General features: G+C 38.9%; 1 protein-coding gene across 1 annotated transcript in view; it reads left to right on the top strand.

The window, feature by feature from the left end:
• Positions 1-5,420: 5,420 nt before the first annotated feature.
• The window catches only part of LOC102981141 (transmembrane and coiled-coil domain-containing protein 5B-like), a 79,404-nt gene continuing 76,892 nt past the window's right edge, over positions 5,421-7,932 (top strand). Inside the window, exon 1 of the mRNA XM_028496328.1 lies at positions 5,421-5,536. The gene's annotated coding sequence lies outside the window, so the exon portion shown is untranslated. The remainder of the gene's footprint in view (positions 5,537-7,932) is intronic.

Here is a 7,932-nt window from a genome sequence, read left to right as displayed (position 1 = left end):
GAATTCAATTCCTCGTGGCCTATTGGACTGAGGGCCTCAGCTCCTCTCTGAATGTTGGCCAAAGCCTGCCCATAGTTCCTTGCCACATGGGCCTCTCCTTAAGGAAGTTTACAACATGGCAGCTCACTTCATTAGAAAAAGCAAGCCAGAAGATTCCGAGGGAAAGAGAGGGAGAGAGAAAGTGCTTGCAAGATGGAAGTCACAATCTTTTGTAACCTAATCTCGGAAGTGACATCCCACCACTCTGCCACATTCTATTCATTAAAAATGATTTTCTAGGTCCAACCCACTCTCAAAAGGAGTGTATAATACAAAAGTTGTGTATAATCCAGAGGGCAGAATCAGTGGGGGCATCTTCAAGGATGCCTTCCACACAATCTGACTGCAGAGCCCAAGGCACTGATCAAGAGAGGAAAGGGACACATTTTCCTTATAGTCAAGTTCAGAAGAGCATGGAGATGGGAAATTTCTAGCCCAGGGACCAGCACCAGGAAGGATCTAAAGTTAATAATTTTCAGATCACTTCAGGTTTGGGAGTTATGTGTCCCTACCTGGCAAACTCTGCCGTTCAGCTCTAAGGGTAAAGAAAATGGAAAGCTGAGAATAATAATTATTTCTCCAATTCCTTGTTTAAAATTAGTGATGAGAGCAGTTTAACTCATGAACAGTCACTCTTCCCTCTCTCTCTGTCTTCCTGTCCTTTGTCTTTCCGGCCCTGATTTTGTATGTCTCTCTGTGGCAATTTCTCTCTGTCCATACTGTGTCTCTTCTCCATTCCCCTCCCACCTGACCAGCTTGCTCTTCCTATTCTCTTATTTTCTTTTTGAGCTGTGTTTTTCTTATCCTTTGTCCTTCTTATTCCCTAGGTTGTTTTTATTTTTATTTTTTTGGCTACGCTATGGGGCATATGGGATCTTAGTTCCCCCACCAGGGATCGAACCCGAGTCCCCTGCATTGGAAGGTGGGTTCTTTACCACTGGACCACCAGGGAAGTCCCCCTAGGTTGCTTTTATTATTTATTTATTTTTAACCAGAAAAAGCAATATAAATTTTAATTTTCATTTAGATATTTCTATGCATTTCTAAAGAAAATTTTGTTCATAAAATATGTATATATATATTTTTTCACACACTGTATTTTATTTTTACAAGATATAATAGGTTGCTTTTAAATTTTAATTTATAAGAAGGTCTTAGGAAGGAAGAATTTGAGATCAAACAAATTCATCATAATGTGGTAGAATGGTCAGTTCTATGTCAACTTGGCTAGACTACAGTACCCAGTTATTTAATCAAACACTAATCTGGTGGTGTTGTGAAGATATTTTGTCAATGTGATTATGATCCACAGTCCGTTGACTTTATGCAAAGGAGATTATCCTGTATAATCTGAGTGGGACTGATCTAATCTGTTGAAACAGAGGTTTCCTGGAAGAAGAAATTTTGCCTGTGGATTGCAACGTCACTCCTGCCCAGGAGTTTCCAGCTTTCTTGTCCTGATAGACTTGCCTAATTCCCACAACCACATTAGTCAATTTCTTTATATATATATATATATACACACACACACACATATATCCCAATAAACCCACTGTAAATTGAAAATATCTTAACTCAAAAATGCATTTACTACACATAACCTACTGAACATCATAACTTAACCTAGCCTACTTTAAACATGCTCAGAACACTTACATTAGCTCCCAGTTGGGCAAAAGCATCTAACACAAAGCCTATTTCATAATTAAGTGTTGAATATCTCATGTAATTTATTGAATGCTGTACTGAACAGAATGGTTGTAAGTGTAACAGTTGTTTATCCTTCTGATTGCGTGGCTGGCTGGGAGCTGCCACTGCCCAGCATCAAAAGAGAGTATCATACTAGCCTGGGAAAAGATCAAAATTCAAAAAAGTATGGTTTCTACTGAATGTGTATCACTTTTGCACCATTGTAAAGTCAAAAAATCTTAAGTCAAACCATCGTAAGTTGGGGACCGTCTGTATCTATATCTGGGTATAGATACATAGATAAATACAGAACTTACTGATTCTATTTCTCTGGTGGAACACTGAATGAAACAAGTGGGTATGTCCAATAGTTCTGAAAGTGGTCTCTATAATGGTTGGGAGAGGAAAGCATATGTTCATTTTAAAAGAGGAATTGATTAATTCAAAGAAATGAGGTTTTGGCGACACTTCTTTTCTTTCCAGAGGAGAATTCTGGATGTCCCTCAAGTTATGTATGCTGGCCACCTCCCTGTGATCTGAATTAGTCCTTGGAAACACCCTCTTCAGACTTTTTCAGCCACTGTTCCCTGTACCATCAAAACTTGCTTGTCATGTTTTCCATTCTCTCAGGGAACTAGTTGCTAATACATTGTTCTATGATTCTGTTTTATTCACATTTACATTCCTAGCTCTGAGTCTTGCAATTTATGCCATTGCAAACAGGTTTATTTAAAGGCTGACTGGTAAGTTTACATTTAAATAGGAGCATCCAGTGTCTTAACCCAAAGATAAGACAAATGGTCAGGTTCAAGCACTGTGAGGGGCACTGAAAGGGAAATACTTTGGGGCAGGAGCACCTCTTCATGCTTCTCAAATCCTATCGCTCAGCTGCCTAATCTGCCACCCATATTCATATTACATTTCTGTGCCTGTTCCAATATGTGGTCACAGACTGACATTAAACCATGCAAACTGCCTGTGCCCAAACTCCACATAAAAAACACTGGTCTCAAAGTGTGGTCTGAGGACCCCGAGAGGTCCCCAAAACACTCTCAGGGAGTCTACTATGTCCTCTGTTTCCACCTACATATCTGTGAGATGCTGTATTTTCTTCATACACTTCAACTGAAACAACATATTTAATATATTTAAAGTTGTTATCAAAATGCGAGAATGGCTCTTGATGTTAAGAATGCAACATTCTGCTCTTGCAGGCATACTGTCCAGGCATTAACATGCAAGTGAATGGGGCATTATGTGGCATACACGTCCCTGGGCAGCCGCTCTGGCACTGCTCAACTATATAAATATAGATGCATATGGAACACCTGGAAACTAAGAGGAGTGTGAACCTTTGAGAAAAAGTTATGTTTCCTAAGCACTCCCAAGTGTGAAGGGTTTATTACTATCTTGTAAGTAAACCATACCCCAGGCTTCCATGGCCTGGGGATATACCTAACATAGTAACATTAGTCAAATAAATGCAAGCCTTGCTGTTTTATATTTGGTATTTATCCAATCCATCTCGCTATCCATAATTGATGGAAAAATCATTTTTGGAAACTACCTAAGATATTATTTTTAACTTCAAGAACACTTACTGCATTATGTGTGGGAAATAACATATCAATAAAGAAAATTAGGAAAATAGAGAAAAGCACACAGAAACCTAAATTACAGCGTAGTCCCAGCATCCAGATTATTAGTCAAGTAGTACGTAACACATGTATCATGGATATATATTTATACATTATGATGATGATGATTATATAAAAAGCCTTTGCATATTAAAAAGAACAACTCCTTGAAAAAAAAAAAAAGAAACAACATATTACCACAGGTTATAAATGAAAAAGCATATATAATAATCATGTTCTCTTTTATTAAGTCATCCATTAAAGAGATTTGAAAAAATGTATAATGATGGCATTTTTCTCACTAATTTTTTTGGGAAAACTGTTATTTTGCATAAAATGTTATATGCAATGAGTTTATTATTGTTATTTTAAATGAGTTAATAGGTACCTATTTTTAGAAATTTAATCTGTTTTAATTTCTAATATGAGAAATATCATTAGATATAACCCACATAAACAAAAGCTCTTTGTGTTCTCAGTAATTTTTAAGAGAATAAAGAATTCTAAAACCAAAATGCTTGAGAAACCACAGCTATAGATCACTGATTATGTTTCTGCTGGACCAAGAAGCACAGTGTGCCCCTGGGGGTAACTGGCCATCCCCAGGAATAGGGAGCAATTTAGAGCGACATGTAGCCTCAAGTCTGTCCCTTTCCTTTACGGTCAAATCCCCATCAGAGGCCATGTTTCATATTCCTTCTTTATCTTCTACAGAGCCTAGCAGGACCGTGAGCACACAATACACACTCTATAAAATGCATTGATTGATTTTTGCTGATCTTCAATTGTACAGAATTTTTAATTTGGAGTAAGGAGGTCTCTCATACAGCTCAAGAAGCTTAATGTCAACCTCAAGAGCTAAAAACATGAGCAGTTTGGGAGCTCCCCCCCCTCCCCCCCGGTGTCCCCCTTCCCCACCCCAGCTTGGAACCTGCAGCCTTTTCTCATTCCACGGAGTCACATGAAGTTTTCCTTTGGTTCAAGAAACTGGCAGGACAGGACACCAATATTTACAGCATGGATCTTAGATGAACTATAGATTAGAGATGGGTGATGTAGAACCCAGGGTGCATTGCCTGTGTACATGTCCTATCTTGCACAGTTTTAAAGTCCAGACTAAATCAAAGCTCATCCTACTGATTGTGAGATCTTGAGCAAATTTCTTACACTCTACAGTTTCCCTATCTGTAAAATAGGAATACTGGTAATATGAGTTGAAAAGGTTGTGGTGAAAATTAAATGATATAATGTATGCCAAGTGCTTAGCAGAGCGGCCTGGCTCCACAAAAGACCTGGAAAAAATGGGAACTACTACTGCTCTTATATATCTAACACTTCTTTGTGTTAGGCAGAGTAGAGGGGCTGGAAAATGGAATTTCTGTTCCTACTTTGTTGATAATATTTAATATGCTAAGCACAAAAGAGACCCATTGTTTCCCACAGTGCTTGCTGTGGATAGGAAAGGAAAACACAGATTTGTCTTGCTTCTTTTTTCATTCTTATCAAAAGCCCAAAGACGGAGGACAAGGAGGAGGACAAGGAGGCCAGCCACTGGTTCACTAAAGAAACTGTGCTTCCGATTTGACCTTCTGCTGTGTGTGAGTCTGGAACAATCCCCTTCGATACAACAAGATCCTGTTTGTGTTGGAACAGGAGCTTCTCTTTTTTTTTTTTTTCCACTCTTCACACATTTTATTTTATTTTTTTAACATCTTTTTTGGAGTATAATTGTTTTACACTGTTGTGCAGGAGCTTCTCTTGCGGTAGGGAAAGGGCACGGTGTTGACTGGGCAGTATGTTTGTTTGCCACGGGTCCTAGGACTGCTGGTTAACTGTCAGCACAGAGCTGGTTTTCATGTCTGGAGCCAGGAAAACATACTCCTTAATGCCCACATATTTTCAGGGTGACACACCTCTTGGAAGCCCGTTACACAGATTGCAGTGGTCAACTGATTTGTTTCCCAGGAAAGATTGTCTTCATGAGATATTATTAGGGATGATTGCCGTGAGCCATGCGTGCCTTGGACAGGATGGCAGCCGCCTAACTTCAAAGGCTCCTCCCCGCCAGGAGGCCACAGGCTGAGCCCTGTCATCAGCCAGCCCAAAAAAGACAGCAAGGGGACTGTGACCTGCTTGGTGGCTGCATTTGAGAATCCAAGGGCTGATTTCAGGTAACGATGTGCTGTTTGTCTGGAGACGGGCTTGGGGACTGCTCTCCTGTTCTGCTGAAGGAGTAGAAAGCAGCATGATTTCACACCAAATGGCTGGCTCTGGTGTGTTTTTGAACTAAAACCAAAGTAAACAAGGAAACACCCACCACTTGACCAATGATGTACTTGGCACCCTAAGAGGCAAACTAATGCAGGGGGTGGGGACTAGAGAGTGCTGAACCTGAAATCAACCAATTAGCTTGTTTCAGAAGAGGGCAAAGCTGGAAAGTGGCAATGCCAGGTAATGCCTGAAAAGAAGCTAAAAAGAATGCATATTATTTAACTAGAAGAGCAAAAAACCAAGGAAAGGCTATGACAAAACTTTCTGTTTGTTTAACAAGCTGTTTCCATCACTACTGGACAGAGGAGGAGGATGTGAATTAGAATTAGGAATTTGGGCTAAGTCATGAGAACTCTGTTGCTGTTACAACACGGGAGGTACACGGGAGGTAATGGAACAAACGTCTCAGTGCATCTTTAAGAAGGAGTAGTCCCCATGCATTAGGCGTGGCCCCAGGGCCACCCTTCAATTTTAGGCAGTGAGTTGCAGATACTATAGTGCGTTATTTCCTACATAATCCTTTGACCTAAAGAAACACATTTGTTATTACCTCAGACAGCAATGAGGCAAGGGCAGGTTTTAAAAATAACCAAGGCAAGACATAAAAATATCAAGTAACAAACAATTAATGTGTCCTTAATGAATGAACAAGTATTTAGAAACAAGGAAGTATGAATAGGGAAAAATGGAAGATTGTGGGCATGTGTATGCTTATTTTAATTTTCCAGATGTGTTTTCTTGTTTGTGATATTACCTGTCACCAATCTGGGGCTCACTCCAGATCCTTCCTGAGACCAGGCATCCACATAATTAGGTTAGGTCTCCCTCTGGCGGCAAGGAGCTAATCCAGCTTCCGATAAAGTTTGTGTATCCTCTGCCATCCCTTTGATTTGAGTTCAATGTTCTGGCAAATAGTGTTTTCATATGTAGCAAATACAAACTTACAATTTTTACAGAATAAAGAAATAATAAAATACAAACTAATTATGATTCCTGTTTAATTTCTTGTAAAGAATTCAGGAAGCAATTTGGGACCTTGAAGAACCTAAGTAATAATCATTGGACTATTATCTAAAAAGAGGTGTCATTAATAGGGATTCTGTTACTGAGATTGATACAGAGTCTGATAAATAAGGTTTCACTGTTGATGGCAACTAAAACAGTCTGGTTTAGAAAGAGATGTTCTCAGCTGGGACTAACTTCAAAACCTACTTGAAGAGAACCTGGAAAGATACAAGGGCCAACAATTACTGAAAATAACCAGGAGATAAGAAAAATAATAATAATTGAATTTCTCGTCCTGATGCTGTCGCTATCTGGTTCAGTGTTCTTGGATTTCGTTAGATACTCTGACAGTCTTAAGATGAATTTCCTCTTTTTTTCCTTAAAATATTTTCAATATTACTTGCAACCTAAATATTAACCAAAGTAATGTTAACTCAATGTTAATACTCTCCAGAAGACTGCAATCAGCATTGACCCAAAATATGTGCACACACATTATAAAGATAATTTAAAACAATGAATACATGAGGAAAGCTTCCTCTGATTATTTAAAAGAGTGGGAAATATGGCAGAAGTGAGCATCAAAGTGGATACATTATGGATACAGCTACAAGGAGAGGGCCCAATATTTCATCTCAAACTCAGATTTTGAAGGAAGAATCTGTAAATGAGCTTTGGTCAGGGGCCCATCTAGGTTTACATAACTGTGGCTGTAAATAGTGTGAACAGGATGGGTTTGGGGGCTGGGGCAGATAACTCAGTAGATGTCCACTGCAAGGGCAAACTCTTACCACTCTAAAATAAATGAATGATCTCTTGATTTGACCCCTGCTATGTACATATTTATGCTGTGGCTACTGTTTTTGATAATTAACAAGGAAGTGAATATTTTTTATTTATTTCATTGACTTTAGGTAGTAGAACTAAAGCCATATTATTCAGTTAATGTATTCTGATCCATGCTACAAAAAGGTTTTATGTCTCAAGATTTGTTACAAGGAATATGGCATAGTAAAAACATTAATCTCTAGAGAACTCCACATGGTTCTTGTCTGACCCATTCATCTATCCATCAATTCATTCATTCATTTTTCTTCTTCTTTTTTTTAACATCTTTATTGGAGTATAACTGTTTTACAATGGTGGGTTAGTTTCTGCTTTACAACAAAGTGAATCAGTTATACATATACATATGTTCCCATATCTCTTCCCTCTTGCATCTCCCTCCCTCCCACCCTCCCTATCCCACCCCTCTAGGTGGTCACAAACCACCGAGCTGATCTCCCTGTGC

The sequence above is a fragment of the Physeter macrocephalus genome, chromosome 11 (assembly GCF_002837175.3).
Source record: "Physeter macrocephalus isolate SW-GA chromosome 11, ASM283717v5, whole genome shotgun sequence".
Lineage (NCBI taxonomy): Eukaryota > Metazoa > Chordata > Mammalia > Artiodactyla > Physeteridae > Physeter > Physeter macrocephalus.
This window is presented reverse-complemented; position numbering and strand designations above follow the sequence as displayed.